The 20,429-nt window shown below is 40.7% G+C and overlaps 1 protein-coding gene across 1 annotated transcript in view; it reads left to right on the forward strand.

The window, feature by feature from the left end:
- LOC121442999 (protocadherin beta-18-like) overlaps window positions 1-18,777 on the forward strand; it is a 51,711-nt gene extending 32,934 nt beyond the window's left edge. The window contains exon 2 of the mRNA XM_041644668.1: window positions 18,724-18,777. The gene's annotated coding sequence lies outside the window, so the exon portion shown is untranslated. The remainder of the gene's footprint in view (window positions 1-18,723) is intronic.
- Window positions 18,778-20,429: the final 1,652 nt, after the last annotated feature.

Genomic DNA, 20,429 nt, shown 5'->3' on the forward strand with positions numbered 1-20,429 from the left:
ATCTAAAGGTCCTGAGTTCAATTCCCAGCAACCACATGGTGGCTCACAACCATCTGTAATGAGATCTGGTGCCCTCTTCTGGCCTGCAAGCATGAATGTAGGCAGAATACTGTATACACAATAAACAAATAAATCTTTAAAAATAAATAAATAAATCATACTTCATTTTAAAATTGAAAGTCCATAGGTTTTTGTTTGCTTGGTTTTTTTGGGGGGTGTTACTAAGAGTTCAGTCGCCTCCTTTGTGTTATTTTTGGAAGAAGTTCATATTCATTAATACCAAGTGTCTTTCAGATCCTCTGTTTATGTTTTCATTTCTCCAATAGGAAGTAGCAAGGTAATTTCAAGTTTTTTAATGTTCACTGTAAATATCATCTCATAAAATGTATCCATATTGCCTCTTCTTTCTTGCCTAAATTAATACAGAAAAGAATAAAAGCCTCCCTGTTATCTTTAGTTGATGGGAGCCCTTGGCATGCTGCTCCCGATGTCTGTGGTGAGGAAGTTTCTGTAAAGTCAATAGATTCCAGGAACAATGATGTATTTCTTGCTGTTCTCACCTATAGTGAGGATATCTTGATGTAAACCCCCAATTCTGGGCTCAGGTTACCTCCTGGTGGTATAACATTGCCAGTATCTACTTGCTTTGGATGATGACAATGTTGGAATAACAAATCTTCTGGTCTGCCCTATCACCTGGGTACCCCGTCCCTTTAAGAGACAAGTCCTGTCCACTCCCAATCTCCCCCTTCCTACAGCAAAGGCAAGGGGATCGCAAGCCTTCTCCCCCTCCCCTCTCCTCTGTCCCTTCTTCTGAAAAGGCAGCTTTTGCCTCTCCTTCCTCCCTTCTTTCTTCTCTTTCTCTGTTCCCCCTCTCTTTCTTTTTCCTCCCAGCTTAACTCCTTATCCTTACACCCTTACCAATACCTACTAAATAAACTCTATATCCAAGCTCTCTCTGTATGTTGTATCTGTCTGTCTCCCACCCATCTCAGTCTGCCACCCACCAGGGGACTGGCCAGGGTTGCACAGCCATGAATCCTAACAGACATGGCTCTGACTGATAAGGAGTTTGGAACAAAATGTGTTATAGAATTAACATTATTTTGTCAAACAAATTTTAGTAATGGATATGTTGATAACGTGTTGAATGATTTGGAGAAATAGTAAAAAAACATGATGACCTCAAAGCTGTTCATACTGATTCCTAGAACCTATAAGTGATACTTTACATTATAAAGATAAAATAGAAATGAAATTAAGGTTGCCAATAAACTAAACTTAAAATAGGGAGTATATCCTAAATCATTTGGGAGGCAGTGTTAGGAAGAGTTCAAGGCCAGCCTCGACTAGTGAGACCCTGTTTTGCTAGGATAGCCAGAGTTGCACAGTGAGACCCTGTTTTGCTAGGATAGCCAGAGTTGCATAGTGAGACCCTGTTTTGCTAGGATAGCCAGAGTTGCACAGTGAGACCCTGTTTTGAAAACATACATGCATGCCAAGAGAGAGGACAGAATAAGAAATTTCTAAGGACTATAGATGTGGTTCACTATTTCAACCTGCCATATAGATTTTGAACTTCCTAGCAAATTCCCACAGTAGAATAAGTCACTTACTTGTGATATGTTTTATAAAGTCTCTATTTCTCTGGTTGAAACCTGACTGATACAAATTTGGTACCTAGACTAGGATGAAGTTGATAGAATGACTTAAAATATGGAAGTGGGGCCAGCAGTGGTGACACACACCTTTTAATCCCAGCACTTTTGAGACAGAGACAGCAAGATCTCTAGGTAGCCTGTAGCCAGGTCTACAGGATGAGTTCCAGGACAGTCAGGGCAACACAGAGAAACCCTGCCTGAAAAATAAACCATATGTATTTATGGAAGTGAATTTTAAACTGGGCTGTGGTCAGAGGACAGATGAAATTGCAGACACAGACTAGAAAAGGCTCAGATTGCTCTGTACAGACTTGGGAGAAATGTGACAAGTATGTTAGTGAAGGTGCAAAAGGAATTGAGGAGCTTGGTGCTTATAGAACATGGTGGCACATAGAACTTATAAATCATTTAAAGGAAACTATGGAGAGAAATATAGACATTAAAGTTACTAGTAGAAAGGGCCCAGGCAGGGAGAACATTTTGAAAGCTAAAGGAAAATTAATACTTTTATTCTTATATAGTAGCAGAACCCTTAGCTGAATTGTGGCGTACATTATATGAAGAAAATCATTCATTCATTTGGATGTTTGGCTAAGGAAATTTCCAGGGAAAGAGTTGGAACTACAGCCTGATTTCTTCTTGTTGTTTATAGTAAAATATGAGATGGATGACTGGAGGAAATTTTCATCCTAATTGCTTTGTAACATATGTTAAAATCAGGAGATTCACTGCCAGACACGATTGCATTGGAGAGAAAGTCACAGGTACAACTGGGAAAGCTTTCACTCGTGCTGAGAAATTCCAGCGTAGTTAGTAACAGGGAAGCCTCTTTAAAGGGGCAAACAGGTTTTCTATGAACACGCTTTTAATGACTTTTCCCTCACGTACCGAGACAGCTGTGTGACACTGACTGCAGAGACCACAGGTACCACACCCTCCGGCTGACAGAACTTTCGGGAGTTGGTCTCATCTTTCCAGTCTCCAGTTCGCCTGGTAATGGGTTAGGAAAAAGAAAGTATTACTCTCTCCAGACTACAGTCATTAACAGCCAATGAGTAGGAGTAGTTCCTGACACTTGGAAGCACTGAAGACAAATTTCAAAATAATGTTGATTTGAATACAAAATGGGAAAAAGAAGTTTATTGCTGGTACATTTAGATTTGGTCTTGCTCTCAATTTTTCCACATGGCACACTTGGGTTAATCCCAGCAGTCTTCTCATATGCTGAGATGTTTTGAAGTAGACCCAGAGATTCAAACTTGTTAGGTCAGTTCATTCAAGTTTCCATTGTCTCACAAATTGTTTGGCAATTGTTTCTTCCTCTTCTATATAACAAAGTGTTGTGTAAAGTATTTGTGATACTTTGAATAAAAATTTGTCTCCTATAGGCTCCGGTATTTGAATACTTGGTCCCTGGTTGGTGGAGCTCTTTGGGGAGACATTGTGGGGCTGCTGGAGAAAGTACCCACTGGGTTGGGCTTCGAGAGTTCATAGCACTGCACCCCATACAGTTTTCTCTCTCCACTTGGTGTTTGTGGTTGAAGATTTGATCTGTCAGCTTTTTGCTCTGGATCCCTGCTTCTATATTTCTCCTCCCCTCACCATTATGGTCTCTCTCTGGGAACACAGACAAAAATAAACTTTCTTCCCACAGTCTCATTTGGTTATGGTCTTCTATCACAGCAACTGAGGAGTAACTCAGAAAGTTTTTGTTATTTTCCTTTTATGTTTATGAATTTGATATAATTTAGTATTAAAATAACCCATGGGTGATTTTTTTCCTTTGGGAAGACTGCATTGAAATCTCAACTTTTTATCTCAAAATTTATACAAGTCATGGAGTATTTGAAATACATGATTTATAATATTAATTTTATCTTTTGATGAATTTAGGCTATACAATGATGTTCTTTTTATTCTAGATATTGGTAATAGGTTTTTTCTCCTCTCTTCTTAACATAAGCATTAATATGAGAGTATCACCATCATTGATTTTTTTTAAAATAAGCAGCATTCCCTTTGATATATTGCCTGTTTCTTTTTATTTTCTATTTCAACTAGTTCTACTATTATGCTATAATTTTTCATATCTCCTTTGGGTTTAGCTTTCTCTTTTTCTAACTTTCTTATTTACTCTATGCCTTACTTTTCAAATTTAAATCAAAACACATAAAATACGAATAAGTTGTATATTTTCTCTGTGGGGGTACTTATGTTTTAATGAATTTTCTATTTGGATTTGTCATTTCTATCTTCTTCAACGGGTAGGTAAATTATAAGTGTATTGCTTGATTTCAAAGTACTTTTGGAATACTATTTTAATACTCACCAATTTTTTATTTGAGGATATATTCTGTGTAACTGTAGTCCTTGAAGAATGATTGAATTATTTTATGTCACTAACAGCCAAACAGCAGGGGTAGTTCTGGAGCATATTAGCAAATCTCCCCATCTACATTTGGAAGAAATGGACGTTGTGTTGTGGTGATATTTTGTTTGTGCTATAACAAACAAAGCTTGCCTGAAGATCAGAGTGCAGAGTTACCTACTAGTTAGCCATAGAAACCGGGTGGTGGTGCACATGTCTTTGATCCCAGCACTCCGGAGGCAAAGGCAAGCGGATCTTTGTGAGTTCAAGGCCACCTGGGACACACAGGATTGTTCCAGTCTAAAAGAGAAACAGCCAGGGCAGTGGTAGCTCACACATTACTTGGGGGTTGCATGCCTTTAATCCCAGCACTAGGAAAGTTGAGACAGGATGGGATATGTCTGGGTGGAGAAAGGAATATAAGGTGGGAGGAGACAGAAGCTCACTGCATTCAGTCTGAAGATTCCTAGATTTGGTCTGAGGACTCAGTAAGGTAAGAACTAGTGACTGGCTGCTCTGCTCCTCTGATCTTCAGGCAAGCATTGTTTGTTATAGTACAAACAAAATATCACCTCATTCTGTAGTTTGTCAGAATGAAGATTTATAAATATTAGCTAAAAGTTGTTTCATATGTTTCGATATTATTTATGCATGATTTCCTTTGTGTTTGATAATTTACTAAAGGAATGTGTTAATTTATTCAGGTATGATAGTGTATTTATTTGCCCCTCTCTCTGCTCAAGTCCAGCATTTTTTAAGCCTTATCACTTTGAATCTGTTATTTGATTCACGCAGGTAGGGTTTTTTGTTGTTGTTTGTTTTGTTTTAGTGTGATGAGTTCGCATTTGTCATTGTGAAATGTATCTCTTTTGTATTATAGTAAACATCTGTCTGATGAAGACATCCTATAGTTATCTTTTTAAAGTTACGATCATTTCTTTACTGAGCTATACAAAAGAAGGAAGATAATAAACTAAGCTTTCAGGCTTGCTGAACCATGGTCCAACCTTGCCCTGGCCCTGTCTGAGAGGAGGAGACCTGAGGGAGATTGAGTGCCGAACAGGAGATGAGTGGAGTGGGATAGGAGACTTGGGTGAAGAGTGTGCAGTGGGAAGGCTGCTATAGGAGGACCAGGACAAATGGGATATGTGGAGGGAGGCAGGAAGGGAGCAAAGAAGTGGAAAGGGGAAAGTTGAGGCAGCTGGGGAGCTCAGAGGGAGCAGGTCAGGAGTTGGAACAATGGCAATAAGGGTAGAGGAGCTGATTCTGGAGACAGGTAATTGACAAGTCAGGAAGAAGCAAGAGGCTAGCAGCTCTGGGGCAGGTCTGGAGCAGACATCAGGGAAAGGCAACTGTATTCATCTGTTCCCAGCTTAACTCCAGCTAACTTCTGCTAGCACATTAGCAGAAGCTCAAGCTAAAGCCCCACTGTCCTGCTTTGCTCTGCTGCTGTTGTGCTAAAACACTGGGCTGGAGCTGGACTAGGGCTGGTGGGGAAGTGGGTTCCTGGGACTGAGATGGAGAGATCCTAGACAGTGGATAGTTGCCATGGTCAGAACCCAGCAGGAGAGGTTTCTAGGTAAGCTGGTTCTCTTGAAGATGTGGCAGGAGTATAAGGGATAAGAGAAGAGTTACACCAGATCAGAGACCTGCAGAGCTGAAGTCATATGAAGGGTGGACAGAAGGGCAATAGGGCAGTGTCTGCGTCCCGTCTACAGGTCCTAGGTCCTAGTCTTTCTGCTCTGGTGTCAACCACCCAGGTTCATAGTTCTTAAAATTTTACTTTTGCATGAAATATCTTTCTCAATAATTTCAGGCTTAACCTGCATTTACACTTAATATAAATATTCTTTAAACAGCAGAATTGGATTTTTGATCTTTTTATCCAACATTATTGGTTCTGTCTTAAAATTGAAAAGGTCATTCAATTTATATGTAATATGCAATATTTCTATGGCTGTATCAATTTAATTTTGTATTCAAACAATCTGTCTTCAGTCCTTTGTTTATAACTTTCTGTTTCCTTTTGCTTATGAATTTTTAGTATTCATTGATATCTTCAGTTGCAGTTAGCAGAATAATTTGTAAGGATATTTTCTCAAGAAATGATCAAAATAGTCATTTCTTTTCACAATTTACCTTAGGTTGGCATTAGATTGATTCACATAAAATACAAAATAGTTTTAAGCATTTGATCTTCATCCATTTTCCTATGACACAGGAAGATTAACATAAGACGGAGGAGATATATTTGAGAATTCATATGGTAGTAAACTCTGTTTATAAAATCAAATTGGAAAACTCTCAAAAAAAACTTTTATATCTACTATCTAGAGGATCTTTTAACTAGAAAGAAATAAAATGAAATTAATAAAAATAAATAGGCCTGCACACAGATTCCAAGCCAAAATATTCGCTAGAGAACTCATACTGGAGAGAAATAATGGAAAATCAATGAATGTGAATGCACTTATTGACTTTTCAATTAAGACACATATGGGATAACACAACGGTCATAAACTCAATCAATATGAGATTTACATGTTTTAAATGTTCCTTGAATCTTCGGAGTCATATAGAGAACACATTGGAGACAAATATATGAGGATACAAATGTCAAAAACATTAATTCTTCATCAACCACTCTACATATAACACCACAGAGAAGAAAAGTCTCATGAATACAGGAATAGTAAAAATTCACTCCAACTTTTTTGATGACTAAGTTCTGAGTGTAAAAATTGGGAGAAAACCTTTATTTGTTAAATATCTATTAGGACGTAAGTGAGAACTCATATCAAATTTGTAACCTATGGATATAATGTGAGAAAGTCTTTATTTCTTAAATCCCTAATGTGTATGTAAAATTTATCATTGAAGAGAAGATTTATGGGTATGACTGTGGGGAAACCTTTATTTAATCTGCCTTAAAATTTACACAAGTGAGAAAAAATGGAAGCATTCTACAACTATAAAAAATGTGGGTTCTGGTCTTTCATTCATAACTATGTGAGTACAAACATGAAACATGTCTCTGTGATTTGAACAATATGACAAATCTTCCAGTTATTTCTCATATTTTACTATACATTATATACTATACTTTTGTGTATTCATTGGAGAGGAAACTATATGTAATGGATAGTTTTAAAAGCCAAGGTGACTGGATTAAGGGATATGTAAAGAGCTGATAAAGCATTAATCCTGGGTGTGTCTGCATTTCTGAAAGAAATGAGAATTTGAACCATTAGTCCAGATAGAGAAGATTCACTTTCACCTGAGAGAAACCGGTCCCAGCTGTCTTCTGCATCTGGAACACCAGCTTTCTCCTGCCTCTGAATAGCAGAACTCCAGTATTTAGACTCCAGAACTTCCAATAGTCAGCTCACATAGTCTCGGGCTTTTGGATTAGAACTGAACTTTACTACTAGTTTAGCCAGTTTCCTAGATTTCATGTAGCATATTGTGGGCTTCTCAATATCCATAATCATGTGAAATAAATAAATCCTCTTTCTTTTCTCTCTTTTAATTGTTTAGGTGTTTTTGCCTCTATGTAGTTCTTTGCACCATATAAAGTAACTGCTGCCTACAGAAGCCAAAGAAGGGGCTGAGAACTCATGGACCTGAAGTTACAGATGATTGTGAGCTGCTATGTGGGTCCTGGGAATAGAACCCAGGTCCTCTGGAAGAGAAAAAAGTACACTTAACCACTGAGCAATCTTTTCAGACCCTCTTTCTATTTCTTATAGAGGGGAAAAACCTGGAAAAATATCATGTGCAGCTGCTCCTCATCCCTTATGAAATATAAGAACTCACACTAGATGGAAATGATTTTAATATAAGGAACATTATATATATATATATATAAATTCTTTCAAATCTATATGAAGGTTTATGCTAAAGAGAAATTATGCAACTATAAGAAATGTGATAAAGTGAATTTTATCTTTAGAACATAAGTAACTACATACACTAATGAGAACTCATACAAACAGAAACATGTAAGACTTAAAATATTTCTTACTCTTTAGTCGGAGAATTAGAGTCCATAGTTAAATGCCTATCAAGATTATGAAAAATCTGCCAGCCAAACCCAGGCCTGAATTAGTGATGGACACAGAGGGTACTCCCCCCACACTCTCAGGGCTTTGGTGGCCACATTCAAGCAGGAGCTAGCAGCCCAACCTGGGCCTGAATTAGCAATGGACACAGAGAGTGCCCCCCAGACTCGTAGGTCTGAGGGACACATTCAAGCAGGAGCCACCGCCCATCCCAGGTAATAGACACAACACAGCAGAGCAGGGGCAGGGGATTCTAACACTGGACTGTAGCAACGTTAGCCAGCCATCCACTCCATGTCATGTGGCTGGGGTGCATGGAACATAGCCAAATGCACCAACCAGAAGCCTGCAGTAAATGCTGCTTGGTTGGGTGCTATAACGATCTCCTTGTGATGAAGAAACATGACCCAGCCCTGTGTCACAGTGACCTGAGTGAGACAAGGAGATGCACACATAGGCCTGAGGCTGCCCACCCCAGGCTCCAAAGAGAAAACATGGGCCCACCCAGTACCTTGGAGCACCAACCAAAAGACCATTATTAGAATGAGCAGAGGTATAGTATGGTGTTTTATGGGAGAGAGAGAGAGAGAGAGAGAGAGAGAGAGAGAGAGAGAGAGGCTCAGCTCCTGTGGATAGAAGCAAATCTCAAGAGATGAGAGAGGAAGGGAGAGAACTGAGATGTTGAGGGAGCTGGCCCCTTGACCAGCTGCAACACACAGGAAAGTGAGACCTGTACTTTGACTGGGCAGCACAGCAGAGATCACCTTGTTAATAAAAGCATAGGTAAGCCAACTCTGAGGATGGGAACATAAGAGACCTAGCCCCATTCCTCATCTGCCCTTCCCCATTAATGCCTGGAGCAGGTGGGAGAGCTGGCCCAGTGGTCATAAGAGTGGAAGACATGCCACTGGCCCCTACCAGCTGCCACACTTGAGAAAGCAGGTCCTGCACCTCACCAAGGCAGCACAATAGAGCCAACCCTGTTAGTGCATGTGTCGGTGCTCCAGACCCAAAGATGTGAGCAAAGGAGGGCTCTCCCCATTTCTCATCTGTCTTGTGACAGCATAGGCAAAGGAAAGATGCCCTCCCCCAACCCATCAACACCTGAGGCAGGTGGAAGAGCTGGTCCTGAGGTCACGAAAGCAGGAGTTGTCCTTGCTCCCTACCAGCTGCAGCACCAGGGAGAGCAGAACCTGCATCTTCCTTGGACAACATAATAGATACAACTCTGTTGGTGGAGGTGTGGATGAACTAGCCTCAAATTCATCTATTATGAGACAGCATGGGCGGGGGGGGTTGCCTGCTCCCCCAGCACATCAAAGTCTGAGGCAGGAAGGAGAGCTGGCCTGTGATCATAAGAACAGGAAGGCCATCCCTAATCTCCAACAGATTCAACATTCAGGCCCTGCACCTCACCAGGGCAGCAAAATGGAGCCAATCCTGCTAGTGTAGGTATGACGGAGGCAACCCTGACATTGTCAGCATAGGAGAGATGTCTCTACTTCTCATCTGTCTTGTGGTGGCAAGAGTAGGGGGATGATGCACTCCCCCATCAATGTCAGAGGCAGATGGGAGAGCTGATTCTGTGTTTGTAAGAGAGGGAGAGCCATCCCTGAACCCCTCCAGCTGCAACATTCAAGAGAGCAGGGCTCTGGGCAACACAATAGAGTCAATTGTGTTGGCAGAGGGTGAGCCAGCCCTGAAATCATGAGCGTGGAACAGCTGTCTCCATTACCCATCTGCCTTGTGGTAGCATGCAAAGAGAAGAGATCCGCCTTCCCATCAACACCTGAAACAGGAGGGAGAGCTGGCTCTCCAGTCATAAGTATGAGAGAGCCATCCCTGACCCCCACCAGCAGCAACACCTGGGAGAGAAGGCCCTGCATCTCGTCATGGTAGCACAATTAAGCCAATGCTGTTAGCACAGGTGTGGAAGAGCCAGCCTTGAAACTGACAATGGTAAAATTATTCCCATTATCTATTTTGTGGTGGCAGGGGTGGGAGAGAAGTGCCCTCCCCCATGCCAATTAAGGCCAGAGACAGGTGGGAGAGATGGCCATGTGGTCATAAGAGTGAACTAGGAGCCGGGCGGTGGTGGTGCATGCCTTTAATCCCAGTACTCGGGAGGCAGAGGCAGGTGGATCTCTGGGAGTTCGAGGCCAGCCTGGTCTAGAAGAGCTAGTTCTAGGACAGGAACCAAAAAGCTACGGAGAAACCCTGTCTCGAAAATCCAAAAAAAAAAAAAGTGAACTAGGCCTGAGCCAGGAACTTTGCCAGGCTGGGCATGAATCTGAAACCTCCGAGGAAGTAGGCAGGAACCAGAGATCTCTGAGGGGCCAGGCATGAATCTGGGATCTCAGAGGGAGTAGGCAGGAACCAGAGATCTCTGAGGGGCCAGGCATGAATCTGGGACCTCAGAGGAAGTAGACCTGAGCCAGGACCTCTGTGAGTCCAGGCATTGGTGTGGGACATCAAAGGGGTTAGGCAGGAACCTGGAACCTCTGTGGATCCAAGCGTGAGTCTGGGACTTCTGAGGGAGTAATCCTGAGCCAGGTCCTCTGCAGTTCTGAGCTCACTTGAGCCTGGGAACTCTGAGGCAGTAGAACAGAGCAAGAAACCTTTGCAGGACAAACTCCAAACCAGGGACTTCTGCAGGAGGGAATCCAGACCAGGATTTACTGGAAACAAGTCAAAGCCAGTAACCTAGACCAAAGAAGGCCTGAGACAGCAAATTCCAAGAGAGCAGAGGAAAGCACAGGAGCACTGAGGTATCTCCAGGATCACGGAGTAACCAAAGGGGTAACTAGAACTGTGACACTGACTGTACCATGAGGTACAACCATCTGAGCTTTGGATTCCCAGGCACCTAGAAGATTATACAACAGAATCTCAGACCGCCCCAACCACACCTATTAGAGGAAAAAGTGAGTAGATAAGGTAAGACCACACACAACACTGAAAAGAGCAACACAATGCCAGTAAAACCTAAAGACCCTACAACAGCAAGACCTAAACAACTAAACACAGATGAAGCAGAAGAAAATGACCTGAAAAATAACTTCAAGACAACGATTGAAACTCTTAAAGAGAAAATGAGAAATTCCCTTAATGAATTGGAGGAAAGGACAAAAATTGGAAGACATCAGCAAATCCCTTAAAGAAAACCAAGAAAAATAAATACATGAGGGAAACTATTCAAGACATGAAAACTGAAATAGAGACAAAAAAATAAAATACAAACAGAGGGAATTATAGAAACAGAAATCATGAGAAAATGATCAGGAACCACAAATGCAAGCATGAACAGCAGAATACAAGAGATTGAAGAGAGAATCCCAAGTGCTGACGATACAATAGAGGAATTAGGCTCATCAGTTAAAGAAAACATTAAATCTAACAAAAGCATAACCCAAAATATCCAGGAAATATGGGACACCATGAAAAGGCCAAATCTAAGAATAATAGGTACAGAAGGAAAAGAAGTTCAACTCAAAAGCACAGAAAATATATTTAACAAAATTATAGAAGAAAACTCTCCCAACCTAAAGAAAGATATGCCTTTGAAGATACAAGAAGCTTACAAAATACCAAATAGACTGCATCTAAAAAAAGTCCTCACACCACATAATAATCAAAACACTAAACATACAGAATAAAGAAAGAATATTAAGAGCTGCAAAGAAAAAAGGCCAAGTAACACATAAATATACACCTATCAGAATTACACCTGACTTCTCACTGGAGACAATGAAAACCAGAAGGTCATGGTCAAGCATTATGCAGACATTAAGAGACCACAAAAGCCAGCCCAGAATACTATACCCCGCAAAACTTTCAGTCACCATAAAAGGACAAAACAAGATATTTCATGACAAAACTAGATTTCACCAATACTAACCACAAACCCAGCCCTACACAAAATACTAGGAAAACACCAACCCAAGGAAGTTGGCTACACCAACAAAAACACAGACAGTTGATGGTCTCATAGCAGCAAATCCCAAAGAAGGGGAAAAGGAACAAATTAACATGACCAACAATGAAAACTAAATTAACAGGAGATAGCAATCACTGGTCATTAATATCCCTTAATGTAAATGGACTCAACTCACCTATAAAATGGCACAGGCTAACAGATTGGATACGAAAACAGAATCCGTCCTTCTTCTGCATACAAGAAACACATCTCAAAATCAAAGACAGACATCGTCTGAGAGTAAAGGGTTGGAAAAAAATACTAATCAAATGGACCTAAGAAACAAGCAGGTGTAGCTACCCTAATATCTAACAAAATAGACTTCAAGCTAAAATCAGCCAAGAGAGACAAAGACGGTCATTTCATATTAGTCACAGGAAAAATCCATCAAGAGAAAAACTGACATCTATGCCCCAAATACAAGGGCACCCTCATATGTAAAAAAAAAACACTTCTAAAGCTTAAATCATATATTAAACTCCACTAATAGTGGGAGACTTCAGCACTCCCGTCTCACCACTGGACAGGTCAATCAGACAAAAAATGAACAGAGGAGTAAGAGAACTAACATGTTATGACTCAAATGGACTTAACAGACATCTATAAAATATTTCATCCAAAGAGAAAAGAATATTCATTCTTCTCAGCACCTCATGGAACCTTCTCAAAAATTGATCACATACTCAGTAACAAAACAAACCTCAACAAATACAAAAAAAATGGAATAACCAAATATACCTTATCAGATCACCATGCTTTAAAACTAGAAGCCAACAGCAATACTAATTCCAGAAAACCCACAAGCATATGGAAGTTAAACAATGCTCACCTCAACATTGGGTCAAGGAAGAAATGAAGGGAGAAGTTAGAGATTTCCTAAAATTCAATGAAAAATGACCAAACAACATACCCAAATTTATGGGGCACAATGAAAGCAGTGTTAAGAGGAAAGTTCATAGCACTGAATACCTGCATCAAGAAGCTGAAAAATCCCACACTAGTGAATTAACAGAACATTTGAAAACTTTAGAACAAAAAGAAGCAAACTCACCTAAGAGAACTAGACAACAGGAAATAATCAAATTGAGAGGTGAAATCAACAAAATAGAAAAAAGGAAAGCAACACAAAGAATCAAATAGACAAAGAGCTGGTTCTTCAAGAAAATCAACAAAATAGACAAACCTTTATCCAAACTAACCAAAAGGCAGAGAGAGAATATCCAAATTAACAAAAATCAGACATGAAAAAGGGGACATAACAACAGACACGGAGGAAATACAGAAAGTCATCAGGTCATATTTTGAAAACCTGTACTCCACAAAATTGGAAAATTTAAAAGACAACCTTCTGGATAAATATTACTTACCAAAATCAAATCAAGACCAGATAAGCAAATTAAACAGACCTATAACTGCTGAAGAAATAGAAACAGTCATCAAAAGTCTCCCAACCAAAAAAAGCCCAGGACCAGATGGTTTAAGTTCAGAGTTCTACAAGATTTTCAAAGAACTAATACCAATACTCCTCAAATTATTCCACACAATAGAAACAGAAGGAACATTGCAAAACTCTTTTTATGAGGCTACAATTACCCTGATACCCAAACCACAGAAAGACATTACTAAGAAAGAGAATTACAGACCAATCTCACTCTAAACTTTGATGCAAAAATACTAAATAAAATATTGGCAAATCGAATCCAAGAACAACACATCAGAACCATCATCCACCATGATCAAGTCGGCTTCATCTCAGAGATGCAAGGATGGTTCAACATACAAAAATCTGTCAGACTAATCCACAAGCTGAAAAATAAAAACCACATGATCATCTCATTAGATGCTGAAAAAGCTTTTGACAAAATACAGCATCCCTTCATGATAAAGGTCTTGGAGAGAGCAGGGAAACAAGGAACATACCTAAACATAATAATGGCAATATACAGCAACATCAAACTAAAAGGGGAGAAACTCTCAGCAATTCCACTGAAATCAAGAACAAGACAAGGTTGTCTACTCTCTCCATATCTATTCAACATAGTTCTTAAGGTCTTAGCACCAAAAGGAGATCAAGGGGATTCAAATTGGAAAAGAAGAAGTCAAACTCTCACTGTTTGCTGATGATATGAAAGTTTACATAAGTGATCACGAAAATTCCACCAAGGAACTTCTACGACTCATAAATACTTTCAATAATGTAGCAGGATACAAGATTAACTCGAAAAAATCATTAGCCCTCCTGTACACAGATAATAAAAGGGCTGGGAAAGAAATCAGAGAAACAACATCCTTCACAATGGCCACAAATAGCATAAAATATCTTCGAGTAACTCTAACCAAAAAAGTGAAAGACTGGTATGACAAGAACTTTAAATCTTTAAAGAAAGAAATTGAAGAAGACACCAGAAAGTGAAAAGATCTCTCATGCTATTGGATAGGCAGAACTAACATAGTAAAAATGGAAATCTTACCAAAAGCAATCTACAGATTCTATGCAATGCTCATCAAAATCCCAGCAAAATTCTTCAGACCTCAAAAGAATAGTACTCAACTTCATATGGAAAAGCAAATAAATAAATAAATAAATAAAATAAATAAATACATACAGGATAGCCAAAACAATGCTGTACAATAAAAGACCTTTTGGAGGTATCACAATCCCTGACTTCAAACTCTACTACAGAGCTACAGTACTGAAAACAGCCTGGTATTGGCATAAGAACAGACAGCAGAGGCCACACAGTGGTAGCACACGCCTTTAATCCCAGCACTTGGGAGGCAGAGGCAGGCGGATCTCTGTGAGTTTGAGACCAGCCTGGTCTAAAAGAGCTAGTTCCAGGACAGGCTCCAAAGCTACAAAGAAACCCTTGAAGAACTCTAAAACAACTCTAAAGTCATTTCTGACAACTCTGAGGCCTCTCAGCAGTACTGCCCCCCTCCCCTGGGAACCAGGAATCTAACAATTACTCACACACATACTGAAATGTTGGGAATTTTCCATTTCCCTGAGTCTTTGTGAATGTTCTCCAGAAATTGGGGCAAGATAACCTTTAAGGTGTTGACTCTGTTCCTGATGTACATGCCAAGTGGGAGACCTCCTGGAGACTTGATTTGACTCATCCCTGGGAAAGGAGTCAAAGTGACCCTCAGATGTTTCCTCTTACCTGGCAACCACTCTCCAGTAATAGCCCTCTTGAATTGGTAATAGCCCTCTTGAATAATCCAATCATAATAGTCAAAGAATAACCCTAGACACCCCCTTGCTTCTGTGACTTTTTCCTTTAAAAGTAGCCTGTACCAGCTATTCAGGGTCTTTCTGGCCTCTCTATGCTGAAAGACCCTATCATGACAGAATTAATAAAATCCTCATGCTTTTACATCAGCTGTGATGTGAGAGATGGTCTCTTGGGGCAACTCCTCCTTGGTGATTGGACTCTGGAGTCCCAACACCCTGTCTTGAAAAGCCAAAAAAAGAAAGAAAGAAAGAAAGAAAGAAAGAAAGAAAGAACAGGAGGACCAATGGAACCGAATAGAAGACCCAGATATTAATCCACACTCCTTCGAACACCTGATTTTTGACAAAGAAGCAAAAAATATCAAATGGAAAAAAAACATATTTAACATATGGTACTGGCATAACTGGATATCAACATATAGAAGAATTATAGACCCATATCTATCACCAAACACAAAACTCAAGTCTAAATTGATCAAAGACCTCAACACAAAGCCAGCCACACTGAACCTCATAGAAGAGAAACTGGAAAATACACTTGAGCACATTGGCACAGGAGACCACTTCCTAAGTATAACCCCAGTAACACAGACACTGAGAGAAATAATTAATAAATGGACCTCCTGAAACTGAAAAGATTCTGTAAAGCAAAGGACATGGTCAGCAAGACAAAACGACATCATACAGAATGGGAAAAGATCTTCACCAACCCCACACTGGACAGAGATCTGATCTCCAAAATATACAAAGAGAGCAAGAAATTGGTCATCAAAAGAACAAATAAATAATCCAATAAAAAAATGGAGTACAGACCTAAACGGAGAACTCTCAACAGAGGAATCTAAAATGGCTGAAAGACACTTAAGGAAATGATCAACATCCCAACATCCTTAGTCACCAGAGAAATGCAAATCAAAACACCTCTGAAATTCCATCTTACACCTGTAAAAATGGCCAAGATCAAAAACACTGATGACATCTTGGGCACTAGGGAGCCCCTCTAGGGTCAAGTCGCTTGCCCACCCTAAAGTGGCTCCCTTAACTAAGAATTGTGGTTCCGTGCTCCCCTATCCACCTTTCCTTTATCCCAATTCTCCCGTTTCCCAGGTCCCCCCTCCTTCCCTTCTACCTTTTCTCTCCCCATCTCCCCTTACTCCCATCCCACCCCCCCCCCCAAGATCCCATTTTCTCCCCGGAAATTTGGTCTACTTCCCTTAGCGAAGAGGACAACTATATGTTTTTCCTTCGGTTCACCTTCTTCCTTAGCTTCTTTAGGTTCACCTATTGTAGACTCCGTGGTCCTTATTTATGGCTAGAAACCAATTATGAGTGAGTACATCCCATATTCATCTTTAGTTCCTTGGGCAGCTGAGGATTGGGAACCTGAAATGACCCTATCCTAGAGCAATACTGACGAATATCTTGCATATCATCATAGAATCTTCATCTGGTGATGGATAGAGATCGAGACAGTGACCCACACAGGAGCACTGGACTGAGCTCCCAAGGTCCCAAGGAGGAGCAGAAGGAGGGAGAACATGAACAAAGAATTCGGGACCACGAGGCGTGCATCCACCCACTGAGACAGAGGAGCTGATCTACGGGGAGCTCACCAAGGCCAGCTGGACTGTGACCGAAAAAGCATGGGATAAAACCGGACTCTCTGAACATGGCGAACAATGAGGGCTGATGAGACACCAAGGACAATGGCAGGGGGTTTTGATCCTACTTAATGTGCTGGCTCTGTGGGAGCCTAGCCAGTTTGGATGTTCACCTTCCTAGATATGGACGGAGAAGACCTAGGACTTAACACAGGGCAGGGAACCCGGACTGCTCTGTGGACTGGAGAGGGAGGGGGAGAGGAGTGGGGGGAGGGGGAGAAGGGTGGGAGGAGGGGGAGAAGGGTGGGAGGAGGGGAAGGGAAATGGGAGGCTGGGAGGAGGTGGAAACTTGTTTTTTGTTTATGTTTTTTTTTCTTATTTTCTCAATAAAAAAAAAAACACTGATGACAACTTATGCTGGAGAGATTGTAGGGAAAAGGGAACACTCCTGCATTGCTGGTAGGAATGCAAGCTGGTACAGCCCCTTTGGATGTCAGTGTGGCAATTTCTCAGAAAATTAGGAAACAACCTTCCTCAAGACCCAGTAATACCACTTTGGGGTATATATCCAAAGGATGCTCAATCGTCCACAAGTACATGTTCTCAACTATGTTCATAGCAGCTTTGTTTGTCATAGCCAGAACCTGGAAACAACCTAAATGCCTCTCCACTGAAGAATGGATAAGGAAAATGTGGTACGTTTACACAATGGAGTACTACGCAGCAGAAAAAATGACATCTTAAATTTTGCAAGCAAATGGATGAAGCTAGAAAACATGATTTTGAATGAGGCAACTCAGACACAGAAAGACAATTATCACATGTACTCGCTCATAAGTGGTTTTTAAACATAAAGCAAAGAAAACCAGACTACAAATCACAATCCCGGAGAACCTAGACAACAATGAGAACCCTAAGAGAGACATACATAGATCTAATCTACATGGGAAGTAGAAAAAACAAGATCTCCTGAGTAAATTGGGAACATGAGGACCTTGGGAGAGGGTTAAAGGAGAGAGGAGAGGCAGGGAGAGGAGCAGAGAAAAATGTAGAGCTCAATAAAAATCAATAAAAAATAATAATCAAGATAATTCCCGTAGACATCCCCACAGGACAAGATGATATAGGTAATATCCCCATTAAGATTCTCTTCTAGGGTCCCAGAGAGATGACTTTGTTATTAAGAGCACTTGTTAATAGCCAGGCATGGTGGCACATGCCTTTAATCCCAACAATCAGGAGGCAAAAGCAGATGGATTTCTGTGAGTTCAAGGCCAGCCTGGTCTGAAGAGTGAATTCCAGAACATCCAAAGACACAGGAAGAAACTTTTTATTTCTTCTTCAAAACCAGTTCTATTAGCTCATTTTTGAGGTCTCCATATATAGGTCTGAATCATAAGCTTTGAGGGTCTCAAAAGATGATTTAATACATATAGGTTATATAAAAAATTTTTCAGTTTTCTTTCCCCTTCTGTGGTATAGTTCTGATAAACTGGTAGAGAAATAACTACTTACTGTTTGGGTCACAAGCTCAAGATTTTAGATTTATTCTGATTGCCATCTAAATATAAACTAAAAGGTGTTTCTCATCAGGCCAAATAACATCTCAGTCAAATCCATACCTAACTTTTTGGACAGAAGAAAAATGTACATGCTTCTAATCCAAATCTGTAGTTTTTGCTAAGATTCAAAGGTATGAGTCTATCCTTGCTGTTTTGTAATATGAATTGCACTATGTGCCTAAAAGTTTCAAATATACATTATCTTCCCTTAAGTACATAAAGTTTAACTTCTGTTCCTAATTTAAATGTGTCTCAACAGGTTTCTCCTTAGCTGACAGACACATTCAAGCATCAGATGCTGACTACAACCTGCTCCAAAGGACTGTAAGCCCTGGACTCGTTGAAAGCTGATGTGGACCAGTCCAGCAGATGTGAATGTTCCCTGACTCTTCAACAGAGTCTGCAAACCAGATGTTTCTAATAAATACCCTGTTGCCTGAATTCCCTCACTTCTTCTGACTAGCACTTCAGTCTTCCTGACCCCTGACAATAATGCCCCAAAGTCAGCCAGAAATAGTTATGGAAAAGAATATATTGTCCTGGGATCCCTGGTTGAGATGCTAAGTCAAACGAAATCTCCCTTTCATAGGGGGACTATGTGCAGCACTGGGTAAAGAATGCGGTTTCTGTGTTGACCATTCAGGGATAGTCAAAGACAAAGTGAGGAAAGGACTAGCAAAGCACAAAAGAGAATGAAGGCAAACCAGGGATGGCTTAACAGCTCCCCCTGGCTGACTACCTTGGTATCCACCATAATGGGTCCCCTCCTCATATTAATTTTACTCCTAACGTAAATGGCCCTTGCATTTTAAATAAGTTAGTAGAATTATTCAGCTAATGGTTGCCAGATGAAATTGGGTAATTTAAAACAAGACCAAGACCCATGTTTGGGCTCTCATAGGAACAAGAAGGAGGAGGGAATGAAGGAGCGGAACAATCTCCTTCTTTTGAGAAAGAACTCCATTTTAGACAGGACCTAACTAGGCGGGTGAATGCAGCCCATAAAAGGCATAAGCATTCCCATCACAGTGAGGAAGTCATGGCAGCAGTAACTTCAGCCAGCTGTTTACTGGTGTTTAGCAGTCTCTCTTATATTGTTTATCCCAGAACCCCAAGCCATTTAGAGTGGGTCTACCTATCACAATTAAACTCTTACAGACATTCTCAGATGTTTCCATAGTGGTTCACATTCCCATAATTGGACAATAATTCTTGACTATCACACGATCTGATCACTTATAAAAAGTCTGTAATCTGCCAAGCTAATTCTAAACACATGAAAGCTTTACAGAAACATTGCCATCAAAGCCCCATAACAGGGATTGGAGAGATGCTTCAGAGGTGAAGAGCACTTTCTGCTCTTGCAAACAGACCAGTTTTGGTTCCCAGCTCCACATGATGGGTCACTGTTGTCTATAACTCCAGCTCCAGGTAACCTTTACCCTATTCTTATCTCCACAGGAACCGGGCATGCATTTAGTGCATATGCACATAAATATATCCACAATATTCATATATATGTATACATACATATACATAGGTTTTAAAAGGCCTGTAACATGAGGGCTAGAGAGGTAGTCCAGCATTAAGAGCATTGATTGTGACCAGTGGGTGAGTGACCTGCCTGCCAGATGGACTGCTGTCACTCCCTGGATTCTGTTTTCCCAAGACCTACTCTGCCACCCAACCGAATCATCATCATCCTCCCCACATCATCATCCTCCCCACAGCCAGCCTTCCCCAAAATTCCAGCAGACTCCATAGACCCAGGTGCAGACCACATCAGTCAGAAGTTCATCATCAGAACAGGTAAGTTCTCCCAGAAGAGTTGCCCTACTCTTTCTTTGAGAAAGGCCCTGATCCCCAGGGCTCATCCCCTGGCCCCTTCCTCTTATCTTAGCACCAGGACCGCTGCTGGGCCCCACCTTCAACTCCAGTGGAATTTCACTGCTCTGGTGGAGTCTC

The sequence above is a fragment of the Microtus oregoni genome, unplaced genomic scaffold (genome assembly GCF_018167655.1).
Source record: "Microtus oregoni isolate MIOR12 unplaced genomic scaffold, Mior012 000098F_ref0000018, whole genome shotgun sequence".
Lineage (NCBI taxonomy): Eukaryota > Metazoa > Chordata > Mammalia > Rodentia > Cricetidae > Microtus > Microtus oregoni.